The sequence below is a fragment of the Toxorhynchites rutilus genome, chromosome 3, assembly GCF_029784135.1.
Source record: "Toxorhynchites rutilus septentrionalis strain SRP chromosome 3, ASM2978413v1, whole genome shotgun sequence".
Taxonomy (NCBI): domain Eukaryota; kingdom Metazoa; phylum Arthropoda; class Insecta; order Diptera; family Culicidae; genus Toxorhynchites; species Toxorhynchites rutilus.
Window position 1 is genome coordinate 215971339 of NC_073746.1, and position 25374 is coordinate 215996712.

General features: G+C 37.7%; 1 protein-coding gene across 9 annotated transcripts in view; it reads left to right on the forward strand.

Annotated features, from left to right (window-relative positions):
* Window positions 1-2446: 2446 nt before the first annotated feature.
* LOC129775044 (irregular chiasm C-roughest protein) overlaps window positions 2447-25374 on the forward strand; it is a 354255-nt gene continuing 331327 nt past the window's right edge. The window contains exons 1-2 of one of the 9 annotated variants that reach the window (XM_055779220.1): window positions 2447-3276; window positions 3478-3852. The gene's annotated coding sequence lies outside the window, so the exon portion shown is untranslated. Of the gene's footprint in view, window positions 3928-25374 lie in introns of all 9 variants that reach the window. The other 8 variants (XM_055779221.1, XM_055779222.1, XM_055779224.1 and 5 more) reach the window with 8 other exon arrangements.

Sequence of the window (25374 nt, forward strand, 5' to 3'; positions counted from 1 at the left end):
CAACCTGACGTTGTACAGAACCTTATGGACGGGGTAAAGAGGAAGGTGCGAGCATACGGGCTTGGGCTCGAAGTATGAATAAAAAGAAAATGCCAAAAGTTGTTTAATAGTTTTTATTTTACTGTCTAAAATTTTCAAAAGGATCGGTCTACTGGGCGAATTTATACATCGTTTTTTCCGTGATGCAATTTGATGTGACACACCCTTTATTTTAAATTCTACGTTCAAACTGTCTTCGAAAAACCTTTAGATCTTACAAATACAAACATTTTTCGATGCAGAACTTGTCAATATCTCTTGTCTTGTCTTGAACTTGTCAATATCTTAGACAAAGTTGTTACATATGATAGAGCGCTCATTTTTATGTTATCAAAAATAGGGTAGCCAAAATTGTCGATGAAATGAAAAATCTAACTTTCTTATCTATATATATGTGGATTTAAACATAGTTGTAGCCCCAGTTATTTCAAACAACTTTGTAGAACAAAGCTTTTTTCTATCTTTTAAAATAATCGATTTAGCGCTTTTTTCGAAGTTACATTAGGGTGACCATGAAAAAACATGCTTTTTTCCTGCTTTAACTTTTATATTTCAAATTCTATATCAAAACTGTCTTCGTACGACTTTTAGAGCTTATCGATACCAACATTTTGCGATGCAGAACTTGTCTATATCTTAACCCTACTCAAAGTTATTGATGGTTTTATACCCAAAAACTCATGATTTCAATTTTAATTTACTCAAACACGAAAAATAACATAGTTTTGTAGAGTGTAGAGTGAATATGCCGCCAATAAACTTTGTTTACGTTTGCCCCAGAAAGAATGACAAACAATTGAAGAGAGTGTATTTGGGAAGGGAAGAAATATCAATAACTTTGAGTGAAGTTGAGATATCGACAAGTTCTGCATCGAAAAATATTTGTATTTGTATGCTCTAAAAGTCTTTTGAAGACAGTTTGCATGTAGAATTTGAAATATAAAAGTTAAAGCGAAAAAATAGGTTTTTTCATGGTGACTCTAACGTAACGAAGAAAAATGGCGCTAGATCGATTATTTTAAGACATAGAGATAAACTTTGTTCTATAGAGATGTCTCAAATACCTGAGACTACAACATTGCCGAATTATGTTTACGTCTATCTCTAAAGATAAGAAAGTTAGATTTTTTTATTTCATCGACAATTCTGGTCACCCTATTTGTGATAACATAACTTAACATATCATATGTAACAACTTTGTCAAAGACAGTTTTTTTTTTTCTAGAGAATAACTGTTGAGCTCTAAATGCTAATTTCCACTTAAATGCATCTCCTGGACCATTGTGGAATGGCATAAATGGCATGGAAATTTGAGGTCGTCTCCTCTAGAAATTTTAAAAGGGAGCTGAAAAGCATGGTGGTGAAAAACTTTGTAATCTAACTTCACTTGTTGCGCTGAAAACCTCTAATTATGGCAAGACCCTCGTGGCACCCTTTCGGCGGCAGATCACCGGTTTTTTTTTTTTTTTTATCTTCGCTTATTTTTCGTCGGCCTATTTCCGCCACTTTAGTGCCAATCACCGACATCAGGGAGGCGACTCCACCTGTTCCTACCTATCAGACTCAACAACTCATGAGCCGGGCCAACTTCTTTTACTTCCGCTCCGAAGGAAGACGTAACCAGAGATTTTTCGCCTCAGAAAATCCCAACGACGCCAGCTGGGAAGATCACCGGTTGGGAACCACTGTTTCACATCTTATTTTATGATGTATTAAATTAGGATTGTAGATTCAGCGTTCAGCGCATAACATTGAAATCACGAATTTATTTCTGGTCATAATAAGCCTAGCGCTAATTTATGACAACGCGCATTTCCGCTAATGCAATACATAACAACAAAAAAAAAGGGGAATGAATCACACCGGCTTCATGAATGAATCGAATGAGGAGAATACACGACTTTAGCGAGAACCTTTTGTTTACGTTTTCGTAGTTGGATTCGGCGCCGGTGAGTTGCAGTAGAATCCAACTCCCGTAGCACCACGCTACGGCTGTGGAAACTGTTCGGCTCTCACTTTGTTTGGTTATGCGTTATGCTCCGATGATCCGAGCCAGCCGTAATGTGAACGTCCGAATTCGCCTCCCAAACATCTCACCCACAACACAACGAGCGCGCTTGCCAAATACAATCTCGAGTCCACGTCTCGCAGGCTGATTTCGTTACACATGCATGCTTCTCTCTCAGTTTGGGGCCTCTTTTGCGCGCTCTTGGGCTAACAGTGGTGCATATGGCCGTTACATCCGCGGAGAGAACATTATGGTTTTGGAGTGTGATATACCCGCTCTTGAATTTCGGAATCTTCGCATGCCCTTCCAATGCATTGACAGTTTTCCTTTGTACAGCGCGTTCCGTGCGACCCAACATGATGCTTTTCGGAATCCAATGGTTCAGTTGACTCTTCGCGGTCGATGTACGTGGACACGTTTCCAGCACCGGGTAGAATTTCGGCGACAAGTGGCCACCTCCAATGTGTTTTGTGTTTGATTGGGTGAAATGAATGAGAGAAAAAATAACTTCCTGTGAGAGAGCCTTATGAGCACAGCAGCATAAGCAGAGGAGCGTTGATCGCCGCTTGAGTTCGAGGAAAATCCAAGTGATCACATTGGTTCAGAGCTTATCTGTCACTGATAAATGGAAAGTGGAAATTAGTGAGGCAATTCAGGATTTCAACCGTTGATGATTTCAATGTGGTGTGCACAGTTTGTGGGCGATCAAAAATTTTAATTGAAGCTATTGTGATTCGTCAATGTTGCAGTGACGAAGATCGCATGCTGAAAGATATATTATCCTGTATTCGTGTTATTCAATTTGAATCAATAGAAAAAGTTATATATTACAAAGGCGGCAAATTTCATGTTCATTATATGGTACCACCTAGTGTTAGAAGTGTTCAAATCTCGTGCAAATACACATAAATTGTCGGGTGACCGGAATAAATCGCCACAGTAAACAACTGCAACAGAAACAACCGCTTAGAAAAAGTGTAGTAGGCTAGAAATATTTGGCGCGGGAAAAACATCATGTGCCTCACATTTCTATTATAAATTTATTCTCTTGTTCTCGTTTTTCGAAATTTATTCTGAGGACAATGTAATGGGGACGAAGTCCCCATTTGGCGAGGATAAGGAATCGAGGCGGCCCATGCCGCCAAGATGACGCAATCCGAGTCCACCGCCGACCCGCCGTCGGAAGCGGCGGTGTCTCGCACGCAAACCTGGGATCCACTGATTGCCCGGTTAGTTTGAAACATAGGATACGATCCTTTAGCAATGTCCGACCGAGCTCTAGCGAGCGTCGGACGGTATACGTCTGCCCGGGGCGTTACGTTTGCCTGGGGCGATACGTTTGCCCGGTTAATTCTTGTTTTGAAATACAATACCGCGCCACAATATTTATAGCCTACTACACATTTTATAAGCGGTGGTTTCTGTTGCAGTCGTTTTCTGTGGCGATTTATTCCGGGAACCAAATTGTCGATACGTTGCCAACCGGGGAAACATAGCAATGAAAAGTGAAGTAAATCATTCTACTATAATCAACGAATTGAAAAATATCGAAAAATAACAAAAGGCTCTGCCGTGGCTGAAAAGCGATAATTAGTGAGCATGAAAATGTGCAAAACGGGGGTGGAAACGGAGTGCTAGTGAAACGGCCACACAGAGTGAGGAGAAAAATTTTACGGAGTACAACTGGCGCAAAAAGAAGAAAACAGAAAAAAACTTAAACCAGCTGGATTAAAACAAAGGAGCATCGAATAAATCACTCGTTTGCAACGGCAGCCAACGCGCTGGCGAAGGAATAAAAAGACAAAGTTAGTATAATTGTGTCATCAGGGGAAAAACAATAAATGATTGTAATTAACGATATCATTTTTCTGGATGCTACGGTTAGTACTTTTCTGGATTGAAGTGGTTTGTGACATAATTAGTATCGTGAAATGGGTCCTGACGAAAAAGGAATGATAATGTTCGGACTTTTTTTCGCATCTGTTTAATTTGCATTGTGTTGCGACGTAATCCACTCGCCAAAAAAAGTGTTGAATTGTATTTCTCTGAATGTATAATTTAAATGCGTTATTCTCGAATTCATCAGAAAGTGATGTTTTTTTTCACAATTCGGATAAATCATTAATGTTATTTGTTAAGACAAATTGTAAATTTACCAAAACTAATCGCACGAGAACAAAAACAATCAGTTGATTGATCAATATCCTTAAAAGGCTGAAACTTTTTTCCCAACTTTTTTAGTTATAGTTTTCACTAAGCTAGTGGATACTGTTAAAATTACTGCGTTTTTCATGTTCAAATTTGCGATCAAACGAAGAATGCGTCCTTCCACAGAAATTCATCACGCTAATATCTTTTCCGGCGGGGGAGATGTTTTGATACGCGAGATATCTTGTGGCAATGAGCGTTAAGCTGGCACTAGTTTGTTTCCCATGTTACTCGAACTCATTCGACGTCCGACCGGCGTATTTATTGATCCTTTCATAACGTATTGAGACACCGGAGACGACACCACCGTGGGATGGTACAATTTCTCCTTTCTAATCAATCATGCTCAAGCTCATGCTTATTGGATTGCCGATAAATGATGTTGGCAGAAGGATCGAGCCCGGCAGTTGGAAGTAGAAATGATAGAATACGTTGCACAAAAAAAACTACGTTTTCTATTATATTTATTTTCTTTATTGTTTCCATCCCATCCCATTTACATGTTTCTGGTTATTTATGGCACATCCAATCGTTAATCTTGTCGGTCACGGTGTCTTCCAGGGACATCATAATTCTTGTCACGTATGGATAACAAATATGTCACAAATTATAGTGAACTCTAACGACTATCACCACCATTGAAACACAATGTTCCCTTTGATAATAACATTGAGGGTTGAGGATTTTTCGTCCTATTCTACAAGTTCCTTCCGGAGTCAACAGAATTTTTACACAATAAGCGGCACCAGGTACCTTGTCACTGAGGCTCTGCCAAAAATTTCACGGATAAAAATAGTTGGAGTCGACTTATTGCTTCTAACGCCACAGCGCATTTGTTGAACTGGCGCAAAAATGTATATCGAAGGAAAGCCACCATTAATCGCCACCGCGTTCAGCTTGATAAAACTTTTACCGGAAGGCGTCAATAGTAGAAACAAGTGTGCCTGTGACCAACATGTTTACCAATCGCGATCTGTGTGACAATCGAAGATACCACAAACCCGCCCACAAACACATACACAGTGCGAGAATTCTTCAAAGTTCAGCTGAAGTTTTCATTGAAATTGATGAAAATGGGATTGAACCTCTACAAAACATCAATTTATCATCATCGCTTCCCCCGGTTTTTTTCCGCACAAATTGACTGATGGCCAAATATAGAAAAGAAAACAAAACTTCTTGCCCAACATTGAGACTGGGGAAAAATGTGTGTGTGTGCTTTACATACTATCCAGTAAACAAGCTTCAAAGCTCAGATTAGTGGTGAATCATCCCCTATCGACGAAGAAAGTCGTTCGCCGATGCAGCGGACACATTGTCACTCAGCAAGCAATAGAAACTAGTCCTTTAATAATTTGTTATTCATGAGATGTTGACAGAATGACACAGAAGTGAAATACAGGTTTGAATTAGTCCATCAATGGATTTCGCCACTCAAATGTGCTTTCCTGTAGGTTCTTTCTGGTTTCTAAGTTGTTTGCGTTGGCAGCTGAACAAAACAATGTTCAGTTCGATTCTTGAGCGCGCTAAACTTCGAGTGCAACTTGTTATGAACATGTCCCCATATTTCCATGTTTATAAGGGTTCTCATAATAAAGACGTGAATTTTATCACTGCACTCCCCGTACCATGTGCGTGCGCGAGTGTTGATTGGGGGGTCAGTGCGTGATTAAGGTGTATAAATCAACACGTTTGAGATATGTTAATTGTTGTTTCATGCCAACACATGGAGGAAGTGAGACTTACCAGTTTCGAGGTGTTCTCGAGGCACTCGTTCGTTCCTGGTTATGCAGTGAGATGTCAACTAAAAGTACCATTAAGGGGTTTAGAACACACAGGAAGTTTCTTCTAAGTTATAAGTAGTATTAGAAGAGTGAAACTGGTGTATCTGGAATCGGTAAACTGCTGGTTGGAACTTAGAATTTAGTATTAGTTATGTATGCATTTCGTTTTATCTTTTCATGGTATGGAAGATTGATCTTTCAATAACGCCGATGAGTCTGAGCAAAATCAAAATCTTATAAGGTCTGAATTTATTCCAACACAAGAAACCTATTATCAGTCCATGTCTGCAGTAGCACCAGAACAAACATGGTTTCAGAATAAATTGCATCTGTCTAATGGCAAACGATTACACGTTCAACGAAAAATATGCACATTTGGGAGAAGACTCGAAACTCCCAGTTGAGAATAACATGCAATCATAATCCCAATGTACATCATGCAGTGACCCATTCCAAAGAACCAAATTACATTACAACGAAAAACTAGAAAACATTCATCTTCAGCAGAATAGATGCCTTTTCGTGTCCTGAAGCGTCAAATGAGCAAATAAAATTATCTGTCTCAAAACCTTTGAGCAGTCATCTATTTCTTTTTTTCTTTTTTCCTCTTTTTTGGGATTGTACAAAAAAAAAAGTCCATACAATGTCAACGGGGATCGAATCAAGGCCGGCTAGAATGTCAGGCTGTTTCACCCCACCACGCTATCCATATAGCTACTAGCGCTGTTGTATAAATATCACACCTCATTATAAAATGAAGTTGAAAAGTGTTTTCTAAGAGTAAAAAGGAGAACATAAACAGAAAATATGTCTTTCTCGGTCTAGGCCTGGTATATGACAAAGTACGCGAAAAGTTTTATTTCGAGCATATTTGCAATGTGTATCTTGTTTCGCTCGTTCATATTATCTCATAATGCCATACCATATCTTATTACAAATTCTATACAAGTATTTGAGAATAGTACATTTTTTGTTATTTTTAGGGTCATTTGATGTAATAATTCGAGATGCCAAAACATGTGCTAAAAATTAATTTTGGGTGTAGTTTAAGGATAACATTGCAAACGTTATTTAAATAAGCACTAGTTAAATAATAAATTATTTGAAACGAGATTTCGCTTAACCGTTCAATGACTATATACTTTATACTTTAAAACTTGCTTGAAGAGCCGTGAGTAGACCTAGGCTTCATTTTGAAATTTATGAGAACCAAACGTTTAAAAAAACAGGTATTTTGAAGCGGTTCCACGTCACAAAAATAGAACATTAATTTAATTTATCAGATGAACCTAAGTTCAAACATTTTTATACTTGGGTTTCTCTGAGCGAACAATGAGGGTCAACAACCCACAAAATTTGGTTAAGATCGATCAACAAATAAAGGAGTATCAACTGTCTCAAGAAGTTGTTGTCACGTCACGAAAAGTATATGATCCATTCTGGCGTGACGTAACAACATTTTGACTCACTTCAAACATTTTATTTTACGTCTTCATGTATAAATCCCGTGGCCGAGTGGTTAGCGTCAAACCTAACATGCAGGGGGTTCGGGTTCGATTCCCGTTCTGGTCGGGGAAATTTTTCTTCAAAGAAATTTCCTCTGACTTGCACTGTGGTCACGCGTATTCTAGAGCTTGCCACTCAGAATGCATTCAAGGCGTGTTATTTGGCATAGAAATCTCAACTAAGTACTAATGAAAATGACGCAAGTAATACTACGTTGAGACGGCGGAGTTCCTCTAGGAACGTTAGTGCCATATAAGAAGAAGAAGATGTATAAATCACACAAAATTAAACGATGTTATAGTAAAGTTAAGAAAATAATCCTACAATAATCAACAGTCTGAGAATATTTTACAGTTGGATTGGCTTGTTGTCAGTCAAACACAGCAGATAGGATTTGAGCGAGAGGTAGATAATGTTAGAGTGGGATGAACATAGTGTTAGAGCGACGCATGTGGAGTTAGACAAAAAAAGTTCACATACGTTTGCACACGAATATGTCAACGGTCAAAGTCAACGTTAACGTAAAATTCATCTTCAACACGCAAACATGAAAGCCCTTGTAAAGGTACGCGCACATGTACATGGATGCATACATAGAGTTAATCAAAATTTTCTGATAACAAAATCAATGGCGTTCCCCCTGATAGTGAGCGCCGCTCGATGAGCCAGGCTTGTGTGAGCCATTGATGGCAAGCGCCAGAGTGAACGTGTTAAATAATTACGAAGTGAAAACTGAGGGTCGGTCCAGGACCACCCCGACTTTTCCCAAATGACAGCATGTTGTGTACTGCAGGTAACAGGTAGATTCAATTTATACCATAAGCAATTCAAATTGCCTTGTTTTGTAATGTTTCGCAATCAAAAAGAACGTTGAACTAATTTTCCATACAAGTTAAAATATTTTTACTTTGTTTTTAATGCAATAAAAACGCAGACTGGCACTACAACGCTAGAATGAAAAGAGCCCGAACAAAGTCATCATATTATCAAATTGTCAGCGTGGCACCTTTTATTCGACACTGCTTAAAATATCGATAAGAAGCACCGTTCCTGAGATACAAAAGAGGGTAGGTTCAGAACCATTGGTCGGGTTACGATCATATTCCCCTATAGGATGGACCTTTGGACCGGGAAGCGGAGATCTCAGAGAAAAGTGAGAAGTGTTCAGAGTGATAAAAAACATTAAAATTGCTACAATACGGTGAAGTTCATATTCAATGCAAGTTATTGGTTTTGTGACGTGATAACGCTTCGAGGAGACTGTCTCTCTAATCAAGCAAATGGAGCCAAATTTGGCATGTGAAGATTTTAGGGGGCACGGAATGTTTTTAAGGTGAATAGACACTCCTCCCTTCTCTCTAAGGGGAGAAGAGGGACGGAGTCTGTCTTCATTCTCTTATATTTTCAGTATCAAACATTTATTCCATGTAACGGAGAAACATGTTATTTGCAAGTGGTTGAAAAAAATCTGATATCACAATGATGAGTTTTGGTAGAAGTACTAGAAATTTTTTTGAAGGTATTGATAATAAAAAATTAATTTTGGGGGCACGAAGTTTGCCGGGTCATCTAGTAAAAAAATATATTAACATAAAAAAAAATATTTCATTGTTACAGTATCGTCACCATAAACACCATTCACAATTCCAGCGGCTATTTTGTATTTTCACATTTTAAAAAGAAAAATTGTAAAATGTACCGAATTTTATCTTTGTTGACTTCCATTGTTAACACAACTGAATGGAACAAACATATTACAGCAAAAGTTTTTTAGTATGAAATATAGTATGCGCGACATCGATCACTACAGCCAGCTACCGAGAAAATAATGGATTTATTTTTCTCCAACCTAATATTTATATAATATTCGGTTCGGCATTTCGGGAAAAAAACTAAACCTTGCGCTGGTGTTTATCGGACTCGGCGCAAAAATAATTACATTATTATCGACAAACTGTTTTCCTTTAACAAGATTTAGGCTCTTCCACACATCAGTCGGCGGCCACACACACGCACAAAATTTATTCGATATTTGCTCTTCCGAAAATAATGACCAGCATAATCTCCCTGTCTTAACCCGTGCGATTACTATGCATGAGAACACATGCTAAGTAAGATGGAAAACAAGAAAGGACACATGATTGGATTATTCAAAATAAGTTTGGCTTGGGGTGGACTGCATGAACACATCGTAGAACGAAATGTCTTCAGCACACAAAAACAAACAAGGTGAAGGATTTGAATTTGATTCATACAGCTTAGGATATCGAATGGAACAATTTAGAATATCGACCAACAATTTATTGTATGTTTTTTTTATTATGATTTAGTGTTTACGTGATATTTATTTTTATGTGCACGTGAATGTCTTAGCTCCGACAACCTTCAGTAATGGCTGAATAGATCCTCGTTGTTTTCTCGTTATAAAATCTTTTAATTGTTATTTTTTCATGGCAAATTCGACTGCTCTAAGTCTCGATAAATATTGTTTCGTGTATTAGCTGCGGGATTTTTTAATTTATATGAAAAAAGCTTGGAATGAAATTTGATATGTTTAACAGTTTGAAAAAATGTTTCACACCTAGGGGAAGTGCGATAAAGATTGTTCGCAAAGACCTTGGTGCAAGAATACAAGAATGCCTTGAGTGCTGTTCGCAGTGGCCCTGACCGGATATAGGGCCTGAACTATTCATCTCGTCTCGTCTCGGCTCCAGTCACTGTCGAGTCGAGCAAAATGTTCTATTCCAGTACACGAGTTTCATTGAAATGTTTTATTCGGTACACTGGAAAGTCTTCTGTCACTTTTTCTCAGTATGATCAGTGATTTCAGCTGTGAAGACCTGTCTTTAATTCGAGAAAAACAACAAACATAGATCAAACGTTTCTAAAATGAATCAATCGAGACTATTTTTCCAGCCTAAAATCCTAAAATCATTACAAAGAGGAAAACATTTCATATATATTTTTGTTTTGTTCTTGATATTTCTACTTCCAGCAAATGGTTTCATCGTTCAGACGTTTCGTTATTATGGAATTATTGTTTATTCACCTAATCAGCGCTTTATAACGAAAAGTTTATAATGTACTACTATATTCAACAGCTGTACAATAAAGTAATATAGCTTATTTTTACGTTCATAGTAATAAAATAGTTACGATGATTGAAACGCATTAATGTATAATGTAAATAAATAAAAATACTTGGTTCATCAAAACTGGTCGAAATTGAGTTTCGAATTAGTATGTTATGTTTAATATGATTTCGAAGATACTTTTCGTGCCGTATTAATAAATTTTAAACAATCGCCTGACCAGGGATATGAAATTCAGTGTTCACATGGTGTTGTTTGGGAAAAGCCCATTTGAAAATCTGGTTGCAGATGGTTGCAGTTGAAAACATAACTTGTTCATGCAATTCTAGTTCACCCACAACACAATTTCTGAAGATGAAAGTGGAACAAAGGTATACGGATGCTTCAAATCAACAAGGTGAACAAACACATCAAAACAATCATCAGCGAGCACGGCGGAAAGGTCGAGTCAGACGAGTTACTCGTCGAACTAGGCTTCTGGAATATGAAAACAAACGAGATGAGCGCTCGTCTTCTCGTCTCGTCTTCTGCAATGAATGCTTCAATTGCGCTGACTCCACAGAGTGCTTCTGTCGACTCATAGAACTTGATCCTTATCAATGAATGGTTTAAACCAACGTTCAGAAGATTTTCCGTGGACTAAAATTCCATTTCTGAGCGCCTTGAACTCCTATGCGAACGTCTCTTGCTGAATGCATCGTATGAGCTTGTTTCTGCTTCCCGCAGGTCAGATGTAGGAAGGAAGCCAGTGAATGTTGGCTCCTTATTTCTGAAGTAGCTTTAGGAATCTTTGATATATCGCTGTGCTTCATATTAACTGCGAGTAATTTTTGAGCATTGCGAAAAACATTTCGTTGAGATCAGCATGCGGACAAGTCACCGCTGTTGCTACGTGGCGCCGGATTTATTCTCTTCCTTCATCGTCTGTAATATGATTTGGTAGATGTGGCCAGTTTTCTTGACCCCAACCAGTTTGGACCTTTCCATCATAAACTATCGTCGCGAACCTCACTAGGCATATGCCCCTGGATATCAGGTCAGTGAGTTTGTCGACTCCAGGAACGTGTCGCCAGTGACAGTTATCTGCGGTCAAATGAATCTTGGATACTTGATTTGCAATAAATGTAACCCATGTTACTGGAGGTGACTGAAGCTAACGGAGGACGTCAGTAGATTCTGTCCAGAAGAATGGGTCTGTTTGTATTTTCAGTGCATTCTGTACTCTTCTGAAGAACTTAACTTCAAGAAGTGTATCGCAAAGATCGAGCTGGAAATTGTCAAAACTCTGAGTGGGCGAACATTAGAACATTTTATTGACCACGCAGTCAAATGCAGGTACCATGTGCTTTCTGGGACGCATCAGAAAAGGAGTGAAATTGTAAATCCACTTGTTTTTGGTACTAGCTGACCCGGCGAACTTCATCCCAAAATAATCCTTTTGATATGAGTTCATTTTACGTTTTCTTACCGAGCGAACGTTCGTGGGTTCAATCGCAGAACTCTCCATTGATTGATTTCTACAATTTCCATTTACTACATTTACATTTCCTATTACTTCTACAAAAACTCACCACTTTAATATAAATTTATTTTCAGACATAATTTTCGCTCAAGTAAATCGCGAATGCGAAATCTAGTAGGATTAACAACAATGTCATTGTGGAACATATGGGAATAATGTTCGTGTTCGAACTTTCTCTCAAAGCTTTCCAAAAATTCAACCATTTCTCATCATAACATTGTTCTACTGGCAGAGATAAATGCAGCAAAATAAAGATAGCTCAAACCATTACGGACCATTACTTCCTCGGGGTTTTGCACCAACGCATTTGGCCTTCCATTTTTATTTATATAGATAGAAGATATAGAAGTGCGTTATTTCGCCTGAAAATCCATTTCCACCTTTGAACAAAGATCAATTTCGTTAGCGAGATATCGAATGGACTAACAACGCTTATCATGATGTAATTTTCGAACATATGGGAAATCAATTTCCCGAATTTTTCGACCTTCCTTAAGAGTTTTAAATTTCCACTATACCGATCCATGGGCCGAGACAAATACATCAAAATGAAGACGGCTCAAATGGAACCATTCCTTCTTCGGGTTTTGCACTTAGCAACACATTTACTGCCTTACATTTTTATTTATATAGATGACAACACATCGATCGAATTCAATATCTTTCAGTAATTGTATTGTTGTTGATTTTTTCCATGCTTACGCATCCTGGCCGGGGGAGGGGGAAGGTTGTTGATGTGGTAGGTAGTGACTGATCCCAGTCCAACCGATTCCCGTCTTGATCGGTCCATGTCCATAAGGATTGCATACAGTTGTAATTATTGGATCAATATCCTCTACAGGGATAAAAAGAGTAGCATTTCGGAATAAAATAACCTATTTCATAAGAACCTCGCTATGATCCAAGAGGCATCGAAAACCACCTTAACCTTAGTCTTTATGCTTGCCCCCTTAATAACTGGGTGACGTGGCAAGTAACAGCACTGATCTGCATCTATTTCTTCGCCAACTATTTTGTGCATGTGCTGCTGATATTCAGACATATACCTGATATACTGTTTCCGTAATCCGTCATATATTGCTAACCAACGTTCGGTTTCATGAAGCCGTCGCAATGCGTTCTCCCTCAACACGACTAATTGCACCAGAACATCAGAACAACTCGCTTCGTGTCTTCTCTGGTGAAAAACCCGTGCTTGCCTTAACCTCCCTATATGACCAAAACCGGGCTCCTACAAGTTTTCTGCCGTTGACATATTGCAATTTATGCGTAAGCGATGGTTTACTGCGCACACTTCACCATAAGCAATCCTAACCAAGACTAACTCATTTAGGGACAGAAAATTCATGAAACTCGGAGGTTTTTCATAGTTTGACGTGGGAAATTTAGCACCAATCTGTGGGATTATGATATCGACATTCAAAATGGGACCGTATGACAATTACAACTTCCAGCAACTTAACGATTCAAAACATACGGCAAAAAAAGAACACAAGCATTCTTCCGATCGACCCGCATTAAACGCATGGAATGACCATTCCAGAGTCCCGATTTGAACTCATTTAGAAATATTTGGGCTATCCGAGTTGACGGTTTTGAACTTCGTATTCCAAGTTGGGGGAGTTTGCATGACAATATGGGTTTGCAGAAGGAATGAACACACTAAAAAAAATTAAAATTATGAATGAAAATTATTTTTTCCAAATCAAATTAGTACTCTATGTAAATGAAGATCACTTTTGCCTGCAAGTGGTGAAAAATATCATACAAAAATTGTGTCCAAAAATAATTTTATATTACAATGGTATGTTTTGGTGAGAATATTTGAAAATTTATAGGAAATAGTTTCAATTAGGGTCAGGACAATGTACTTCAAGTAATTAAATAACGCCAAGAACAAGCTTTCATACAAATTTAATAATTTAAAACTGCTTTCGGGCCAGCTAATTTGATAGAGAGTAGTTTGTCTCAAAAAAATGTTGTCGTATCTAGATGTCGACACCGTTCCGCCACTTTTACTTCCATTTTTTGGAAGAATGTCTGGAGTGAGAATTGAACTCGTGACCTTCAGCGTGAGAGGTAAGGATGTTACCACTACGCCAGATCGCCTACACACAAACTAGCCTGTTTTACAGCTCTGCAAAAGGCTTGGAATGTTTTGGATCTATAGCATCTCCGAAACATCGTCGAAAGCATGTCGAAACGTTGACAACTTGTTGCCCCTCTAACCTCGAGTAATCAGTCGAGTCCTATTAAACATAGATTGAGGTTTTTATAGATTGAGGTTGAAATTTTGTATAAACTAACCTTGAATTAGCGGCTCCGCAAAGCTTATGCGATTGAGCCTTACAAATAGATGAATTGGAAAAAAAAGCGTTGACAATTGGCAAATGAGACCAAAGGTGGAACTAAATATTTGTTTTTATTTGTTTGGTATATTTTTTTGGTTAAAAATATGAAGTGCGTTTTTTGTTGTGTCAAACTAACTAAACTACTTATTTATAGCGAATTCATTTTGGATCCTGCGATGATAAAACTACAGTGTCGACGTCTGGTGGCGATATTTTTGTTTGGTTTGGTTTGGATATTTTGTTTGTTTTGGCGATATTACTGTCTATTAGATTAGCATGTCCGAGTGTAAAATTATTAAAACTTGAATAAAAATTTCTGCTTCATGTTGTTTGATTACCTAACATTTGTCCTGATACTCAACCATTTGTCTATACATTTCCTGTTTTTTCCAAAAACACTTACCATTATAATATAAAAGCATTATCAGACACAGTTTTCGTTTAATATGTTTTCGCAATTTCGAAAAAAATTCTTATTTCATCACATAGAATACATATTCGATACGTAGAAATAAATCTTCAATCATAATATTTGTTTTGAAAGCATGTTTATTTCACCTGAAAATCCACAATCATTTTCGCCTAACAATGAAAGCACACGAAGCTTAATCCCGTCAACGCGAATATAAGGTAAATGATTTTGGTTTGTCCAGTCGAAAATATGATCATGGTTTGTCCCCTGTTTTGAATGCTCTAGTTCAGCGCACCTGTGTCAAATTAGGTATTCGAATATTTAAAAACATATAAACAATATTGTCTTCTTCATTGTCAGTAATGTTATAGTATACTAGCTGACCCGGCAAACTTCGTCCCGACCAAAATTAGTTTTTTGTTATCAATACCTTCAAACATTCACGTTTTCTTACTAATCGCTAGTATAACTAGTATTCTGAAGAAAGCCTAAATTAAGAATGGATCAATATGATGACAGTAAACTTAAGCAATGAGAAATACAACATCTATTTTTAAATTCGATTTTTTCATTCAAAAATAATGATTTCTAAAACTGGACAAACCATGATCATTTTTCGGACAAACCATGATCAGGGGTGGACAAACCATGATCATAATTTCTCTTCGAGGAAACTCGTTAAAAAACATTAAAATTTGAATGATGTCAACGCCTAATGATATGATAGTATTAGCAACTAGAGGCTTGGGACTTCTCAACAAACCCAAACTCGTTTTGATTATGTGTGATTTTCATGAAGAAAAATCGATTTGCATTTACTAGTTGCGTAAAAACACCCTTGGACAAACCAGGATCATTTACCCTACTCTTCAACATCTAAATCCAAATTGGATTCCGATTCCAACGATACGAAAACAAAAGCAGCAAGTTTCCCATTTTCAAAGTCTTAATTTTTTGATTTTCCAAAACAATACTCGGTACTTGATATTTCAGTATGGTAGTATTGGTGAACCCGAGTGAGAACCCGTGAAACATATTAGAGCTAACCCAACAGTTTTTTGGTTGGAGCTAGTACGAAACTAGGTTAAAAATGAGTGAATAAAAAAACGTTTTGACAGCAGTTAGGTTGGAACCCGTGCGAACCAAGGTTGGAAATAACAAAAACGAATTCGCTATAGAAGAAACGTTTGTTGCTTCAATTTTGACGTATGACTACGTCTTTTATTTCTATACCGGGGTGTAGGTTCAATTTTCGAAAACGAGAGCGTGAAGCTTGGAGTGCAAGGTTTTGATCGTTAATACCTTTTTGTCGGCTGAACGGACAAATGATAATCACTTCATTCGGAAGACAAAATGTCCACCGGTGATACGATACGATTAATTATTGACACGAAAACTTGTTTCAATAGCTTACATATAGCTTCGAAAACAGGCTGTTGAAATCACACAAACCCGTATATAAGCTGGCGCCCGCTCGAAAAACCATTTAGATTCAATGGAGATTTGTGAATTGAGGGTATTATTTGTGCTGAATATTTTTGAGGAGAAATAGACTCTTCTTATGAGCCTTAATAATTGTGTTCCAGCTAAACAAAGTGGTATTGTAATCATTTTATTCAAAATATGAAATATCTAAGAGTTATGTGCTTATGAATTATTGAATCGAAAACCTTTTTCAATAGTTTAAAAATTGCTTTGAAAACAGGCTATTGGAATCATAAAAATCTGTATATAAGCTGGTGCCCGCTCGGAAATCCATTCAACAGATCTTCGTTTGGTGGTGCTGAAAGCAGACACGGTTTGCTGAGGAGAAGAAGAAGAAGAAGAAGAAGAAGAGGAAGAAATCCATTTAGCCGCATTTTTTGGTCAACGCAGCAGTTTTACTATCGTATGCTCACAAATGCCGCTAACAATTGTCTGGGTTGGATAGGAGGTATTATTTGCTCTGGGTATTTCCGAGGAGAAATCGTCCTACATCCTACGTCCACTTTGCGGTTATACCACAGATATAACTCATTTGCAGTTTTTTCGAATAAAAATCAACTATGTTTTATGGCGAAATTGACTTTGGAGCCTCTAAATCAAATATTATTTGCTTTTTCTCTATTCAAAACTTTATAATCATAGTTTTTCTACTTCGATCGATAGGAGAACCCTTCGCATGGAATAATTTTGCTTTTTGCAATTGGTCTCAATTAGAAAAGCGCCGACATATAAAGTTCAGAGCAAATATCAGAGCACACCGACATGTCTCTCTAGAACAAAGAAATGAATTATCGAGTAGTGCCAAAATTCTTGGAACTGGTGCAAACAACCGGAAACGATGGAGATGTTTTGCACGCGTAATGAAATATTCAATCCGACACAGACTGCTTGGAACCGCCCAGTCATTAGTGAGCATGTGATTGTGACTGCTTTTTTCAAATTGATTTACATCGAACAAAAAAGAAACTATTATTATTCTTCCACGTATCCTCATCCATATCTGTGATTTTTTTTGTCCTCATGTTCCGCAACATATATCAGAACAAAAACCCATGTTGTATGGCAGAAACAACAAACAAGTTTCACACTGCAAAGCTATGACAATCAATTATGTTCGAGGGGGAGGAATTCAATCGAACGGTTCTGTCAGACGTAGATTGAAAATATCAGATAGTGACGACGCGGAACCATGTCCGCGTGGTGTTGTAAGCAACCGATCAGCAAGTCACGAGAAGAAGCTACTCAAGTCGGTTATAAGGATGGATGACGATGCCAAATTTTGTCGTCCGTCAGGCGGATCGAACGTCCCATCGTGATCCGTTTGACGGAAAAGCAAAGGAAAATAAATACAGGGGAAAATAAAAAAAGTTTTCTCATTAGGTAAAGTTTTGACGCTTTCGGAAGGCAACTTTGGCGACTATATCAGTAACAACCGGTGATGAGAGAGAGACACAAGCAATACGAAGTACTGTTGCAAAGAAAAACTCATGAAAATGAAATTAAAATAACCTAATATGTGTGTAAACGTGGGGGAGAGTGGCGAAATGTGTCAAAGTTTCGGTTAGGTGAGCAACCAGCTCCTGGGGCCCGAAAGTGTGCGACGAAGCTATTGGGATGAGAATGTGATTAGGTTTATGCCTTTGGAGACACGAATCAAATTCGCCTGACTTAGTTAGCTAGAAGAATGCCAGAAGGAGTGGAAAACATAAAATTCCACTCTCGTGATCATCGCAAGGATATCGTTATGTATTTGCGTTTTTTTTGTGTGTCGTTAGGCAAATTTAATTTTCTGCGAATCACTGATAATCCTTGGTGGCTCATTTATCGGGTCTGCCAGCCTTGTTCTTCCCACGCGGTTGTGGATTGTGTAGAAAATATCACCTCCGATAGGTCTCCTTTATTGCGGTCCTGTAATAGACGGCGTAAACCAAAAATCCTATAATCTTATGATTAATGAGATCATCAATCAAATAGGTTATCTCGGTGTTTATTTATTTTTTCGCTTCTGAATTGTAACCGGGGTAACCATGATTACTGGTTATCAATGTATATATGTTTATTGATATCGCACACACCGAGAGGTAACCGGAAGCACAAAATAACCGATTCCGTTTGGTTATTTTGTTGTTAGATTTGTCGCAACTTTCTGTTCAAGTTTGGGTGGAGATGTCGAAATTTTTCCGTTGTTTTAAGAGAATGCACTCGCTCGATACGAATGTTAGGTGAAGGCACTCCGGGTGAACGACCCGCCGCCGAACACGAACCATAAGTGTTGAAAACATGTACTCAATCATTTGCAGGCGGAGTTCCAACCATTCCACCGAGTTCATTTCAAACGCTTTTCCGCCAAAATCACCCTTCAGCAACTTTCGGAGCCGGGCGTCACGAAGAACAAAACCGGCAATGGTGGGGAAATTAGTTTATGCTTATCATGCCATCGGGTGACAGCCTCAATTGTGTTGTTAAATACGTTCTCGTTAAATCATTCGTGCCAAGTCAGAGTTGTTGAACAAAAAATGGCTGCGAATTTGAGTTGAAGCCCGCCGTAAACGATTGTGTGTATTATACGAAGGGAATATGTTTCGGCAATTGAATCAATGGTTGAAGTGCCAGACTTACACAGTGTGTCTATTTAGTTTCTGGACTGGTAGAGAAAAATTAACTTTTAAACAAGTTATTTTAATACATGTTGATTTTATTATTCAAAGCAGTGGGAAACTAGCTTTGACACACTTTTTCCATTGATGTAATAGCGATCATTAGATCGTTGTGAGAAATGGCGTTCAAAGTTTCTGTTGCAGAGTGGAGAAATAAATTTAGAACAGACCTTCGCTTTGCGTCAAAGCTCTCTATTCTAAGTGAAGCATTTCAACCATTTTTCACAAAATCACGAAGTTCCTCGATCATTTCAGATGTTCGATTTAAAACTGGCCTGACTTTCATTATCCTCAATCTTATAAAAAAAACCGTTTTTTTGCTGGTTCGTCTCTGAAAAAAATCCCATTGGTAGAGAAAAAAACACGTTAATTCCTTTGGAAAATTCTTGTCTAACATAAAAAATCATCGTCAATTTTCATGAACTGCAATATTTCTGATGCTTTTTTTTATCAAGTTTCGCATTAAAATTAATAACGTAGCTTTATCCCATGTTACGATTTCAACATCGAACAAAAATGTTTCCGGAAAAACATTCATGGTGTATCGATTAAATTCTCAATTGTAGATAGACAGTGATGGGCGCAAAAAGTCCATCCCCATCCGAAATCAAACTGTTCCAATATTAAGAGTTTTTCCGAGCTTTCCGGTATCCCAGTCAATACTACGTAAAAGTAGGTATGTTGGTAGTTGACAATTTTGCCATTTCAGTATCGTTGATTTGTTTTTAAGAAAAACTTAAAATGACCTTTCTTCCTGAATGGGTACTTTTGGGGTATGACATAAAAATGGATTATTTAAAGAACTAGTAAAAACAAATAATTAATAGTTTGTATGAACCCCTTTGGCCTCCGGAGGTGTTACAACACGGTAAAATAGTTTTGCTCGTTTGTAATGTCAGTTTTGTCCACCTTGTAATCCAAAATCTCAATATGATTCAAGTCGGGGCTTTGGGGTGGCTACACCGTTGGTTTGATCTGGACCGATCTAAAAAATGCTGCTGTTTTCTTCGCAGTATTCTTCATACAATTGTCTTGCTGGCAGATGTAGTCCCGTTTTCAGCATTGATTCTTCCAGCTTCTTGCACAAAATGTCGAAGTAACATTCGGCAGTCATAATACCTTTGACCTGTGCTAAGTTTCCCACCTCAGCACACAAGAAACAGCCCCACGCCATTATGCTTACACCACCGTGCTTCATAATCGGTTGTGGATGTCGGTCCTGGAAAACCTCGTCGATCTTCCGCCACACTCGGAGTCGTCTTTCCTTGTTTTTTTTGTATCCCATTTATTTATTTAAGGCTCACTAGCATTTTAGCTGTAACAGAGCCGAATTTGAATCGTGTACATGTCACATGGTTATCATATATCTATAATTAGCACATTACACAGTTGCCATTCGCCAGTATTCCTTCTATACCATTACATATGGTACATTCACACAGTAGACATTTAGGCGTAAGAGTATTCTTTCTGTTCTTCCATTATCCAGTTGGACCACCGGACAGCGGAGACAGTTGAATGATCATTGTTGAGTTATTTATAGAACAGCAGCCCGATGTGTCTTGCAGAGCAGAGCAGTTGTATGGATGAATCGATCTTATTTCGACCGTGGATCGATCTCCATCGCTGATGATTGTTGCGTGGACGTAGCTATTCTGTAACAACACAAAGATGGTCAATGAGGGTCCTGAGTTTTGAACTCACGATCGATCGCTTACTAAGCGAACGCGCAATCAATGTGGCTACGGAGACCCCCCTTTTTCCTTGTTAAATAGCTCGAAATTGGACTTGTCGACCAAATCACGCGTTTCCAGAACTCCAGCGGTTTGTTGATACGGTTCCTCGCAAACTGAAGTCGTTTATTCTGTTGGCGTTGCTGATCATCCGTCGCTTTTTGGCGAATTAGCTCTTCAGGTCCCGTTTCACCAAACGTTGTCGAATGGTGCGATTGGAAAAGTCCAGATCCAGCCTTTCTTTAATCGGCCGAATTGTCGTTTATTAGTAGTAGAGTAGTAGAGTAGGGCGGGGTTAGTTGGTCATTTTTGAATAAATTTGGCTATAACTTTGTAGTTGTAGTTGTAGTTGTAGAAATTTCAAATTAACGTCGTTGTTGGAAATTAGTCTCACAATCTTTTCTAGCGGTTTCGTCTCTCTTCCACTTTGTGGCGAGCCAGAGATGCCAGATTTAAAGATATGTCTTCATTTTGAAGACATTTTATTTTGTGAATACATTTTGAAGACATTACGAAGTATGTGAAGACATTTCAATATGATAGCGTACGTGGATTTCTAAAAGATTTTATTTCCATGAACTTCTAACTATTGGCCGAAAATATCGTCAAAAAAAGTATGACTTTAGTCTCAGCGAACGAAGCAGTCTGAACACATATTGTCTCTAGAAGACATTAATTCATTTGCGCTCGAAAATTCGAATGATTGTCACGTTGCATTTCTATTATTTTGAGCCTATACTATACAATAGATTAACCTAGATCTTCCAAACGGCCACTTCACAAATCGAAGGTTTTCCGGTTATATACCTTTTCTACAATTAGTTTCATGGATATGGTTTGAGTTACAACCAAAACTTCAAAGTTGAAATAAACTAACTATCATAGCTCCGTTTTTGTGTGAAGAACTTTCCTCCGATATTATGGTGAAGACATTTGAAGACATTTTCTCGTACCACGTCAAGATGTTTGAAAAAAATCACCTGGCATCCCTGCGGCGCACAATCGGTTTCTTCCTTGCATTTTGACGACATTTGTATCATTCGCCCCAAAGTATATATAAATAACCTCTAGGTATGCTACGTTAATCGATGCATTATTGTGAGTTCTGATATTCAATGTGAGCGTTTATTATATTTAATGAAAATTTTACAGCATAAAATATTAATATGACAATTATTTTGCAAGTGGTTTGACGGAGGTTGGTATCAAGTTGTCTCGTTTCAAATACACTGGGCTTAGCAGTAAAACATATGATTATTATATTTGTTTATAGCTTGTTTAATGAAACACGGCATACCTGAAAATTTTATATACGTTGATCTCGAACGAGCAATTTGTGTGACCAACTGGCCCCTTTATATATGAAAAAGAACATTCATGAAAGTTCAATAAAAATAATTTTAAAAGCGATTTCCATTAACACTTAAAGCTAATACGTACAATAAAACATCGTCTAACGATTTTTTTCATGGTGATTAACCAGTTTTAGAGCACATTTTATAATGCGCAAACCGTGAATGATTTTTGGCAAAATCGGAACCATGTCCATTTTTTTAACCTACTTGATTAAAAGTTTTTCCAATTTGCTTATTTCATTGCTTGCTGATTCGTTATTTTTCATCCATAGATCGCTATTTTTTTGGACGCTCAGATACCAATATATCGTCACTGACCAACTTACCCCTATGACCAACAAGCCCCGTCCTACTCTACTTGGTTGAGATTTCTATGCCGAATAACACGCCTTGAATGTACTCTGGAGTGGCAAGTTCTAGAATACGCATGACCACAGTGCAGACCGAAGGTTTTTTTTGTCGAAAAATCCCCCGGCCAGAACGGGAATCGAACCCGAACCCCCGGCATGACAGTGTGGGACGCTTATCACTCAATCACGGGAGCACTGGACTAAACAGCTACGAAAACTATATTTGTGTCAGAAGTAAACAACCAGCTGTCAAATCCGAGGGATGCATCAATGAAGAAATCACGGTAAAACAAATTTACGCAAGTGGATTTTTTATGTCATACCCTAAAAGTACCCATTAACGAACAAAAGTGTTTTTTCATTTTTCTTAAAAATAAATCAAAGATACTGGAATGACAGAATGGCCAATTAATTACCTACTTTTACGAAGTATTGACTGGATCACCGAAAAGTTTGAAAAAAAAAACTTTGATTTCATATGGCGGTGGATTTTTTTTTGTGCTCATCACTGTAGTTGGGGTGTGTGGGGTATTAAGTATTGGTTGCTATTAGGTATACAAGTATGATTTAACGGTTTTCATAAGAAAGTTATTCGTTCGAACCATAAGACTTTTAAGAAAGGTTATAAACCTTGCAACACACTGCCAAATGAAGCAAAGACAGCAACAAGCCTCAGAATATTCCGAAACGTACCGTTCTGAATCATATTTAAGACACTTTGTTCTAATATCTCGAAATGCCTAATGCACTGATGATATAACTACAAAATTAATATCATAATTGCTTCTTTAGAGTAATCCCTTGGTTTCACTATCACTTCATTTGAGAATTACATTTGAATTATCACATAGTAGGAAAAAATACAACAGCACTACTCATTATCGTTTGCGTTTGACGTTTCCTTAGTGTGAGCACGTCGAATTTACCCGTTCATCAATATTTAAATTTCTCCCGTGTTTCATCAGTTCTCATGATCGTTAACAGTTTACTGTGATTGCATGGTAAGTGTTTCGCAGTTGACTATAAAATATAATCAAGTGTAATGTAATTTTCGTCCAAAAAATTACAAAATAAAGTGTCCGAAAAGTTTGATTCTTGTTCGTTTCATTTGAAAAGCATTTTATTCGATGATTTTTTATGTTTTCAATCAAACTGGTACCAAAGTAGAAAGCTTAAAAGCATATTGAACTAATTTATTGATAATATTAACCAAATAATACCTGTACATAAAGTTTATATCTGTTATCTGCATCAGATGCCTTAAGCGTCCGAAATATGATTCAGAACGGTATACAAAGAATTTTTGAAGATTGATCCGAATTTGTGAATTGTTCATTGGTTAACGTTAGTACAAATGTACTCTTGTTGACGAAGCTATGACGGATATATTATTGTATTTTTATGTTGAATGTTTTCTGTTACTTGTTTTTTTTTTGTCTAAAGATAATAATAATGATGGTAATTAGTTTGTTTTCTGTTACAGTAGAACCCCGATTATTCGCGGAATAGTCGGGCTAGCTCCCCGCGGATTACGAAAAACGCGGATAACGCAATAAAAGGCTAAAAATAAGGTGCAAACACAAAAAAAAAATATATTTATGCATGAAAACTATGTTTCATCAATACAGAAATCATCCATCTGTAAGGTAGTTTACACCAGTAATCAGATAATGTGAAAGACATGACTAAAACAAAAGAACAAGACCCTACCGCTCACTGGCAAATTCCGGGAATTTCTATAGAATTACAAATGAACTCGCTTTTGCGGATAATCCAAACCGCAGATCATCCGCTTGCGGATTTAGATAGTAAGATTGTCGATTTTAGATTTAAAAAAAATAATAGCGAAGTCTACTAAAATAGTTTGAGCATCTCGCGCGTAAACAGACATGAACAATTTAAGATGAACTTCATTCAAAGAGATTACAAAATGGTAGTGGAATGAAGCTGGGGATAGCGCTACTCGTAAACACATTTGTTAAATAGATGGTTATAACGAGATTTTTCTGAATTGAGGCAGATCTGATTGCGAGTACCAACAGACATGTGTATATCTCGAGTGATGAAGGGCATATCAGTGGGGATAACTCAATTGGAATACTCGTAAATTAATTTCTTAATAAATCGTTATAACAAGAGTTTTTCCGAGTTGCAACAGATCTGATTGCGATTTCCAGTTATAATTGAACAGCGATTGGAGCATGTTGTCGCTGTTGTGGCGAAGCTAACTTCGTTCATCATGAAAGCGCTGATGAAAGGTGTCACCAAGAACCTGTTTGTGCACCTTAGGCCAGAAGGAAATTCATCAGGAGGAGAGTGATGCCACTGACAAGACGACCAAGAAAGTACCAGCATCGAAAGTTGGTTTCGCTTGAGGCATCGGAGCAGCCGCCACCCACAAACATTTGCGCGCGCGGCTCTTTCCGTTTGGTGGTTATTGAGTTAGCATCCGCGTTGACGGCATTGCAATTAATATTATGAATGAAAATTATTTTTTCCGGATCAAACTAGTATTTTGTTCAAATGAAAATCATTTTTTTGCAGATGGTGAAAAAAATTCATTCAAATTTTAACATTTGAAAACTGGCTTCGTTTCTTCTAATCTGATAGAGATTACACTAACGAGTTTGGGACCCAAATTATGGCCCCTAATTGGAAGTCGCCACCAGACGTCGAAACTATTCCATTGTCATCGCAAATTAACCACTGGAGGGCATCGAGCATCAGGAAGAATCCGAAAAGATGTAATCGTTACTGAAAAATAATCTGCCAGGAATTGAAAATAACATTCAAGCGAAAGAGTTAATGTTAATATTTTCTATCCATATAATACTACGATCAAATGCATTTCGTTTTCGCTTCGTGAGATCCG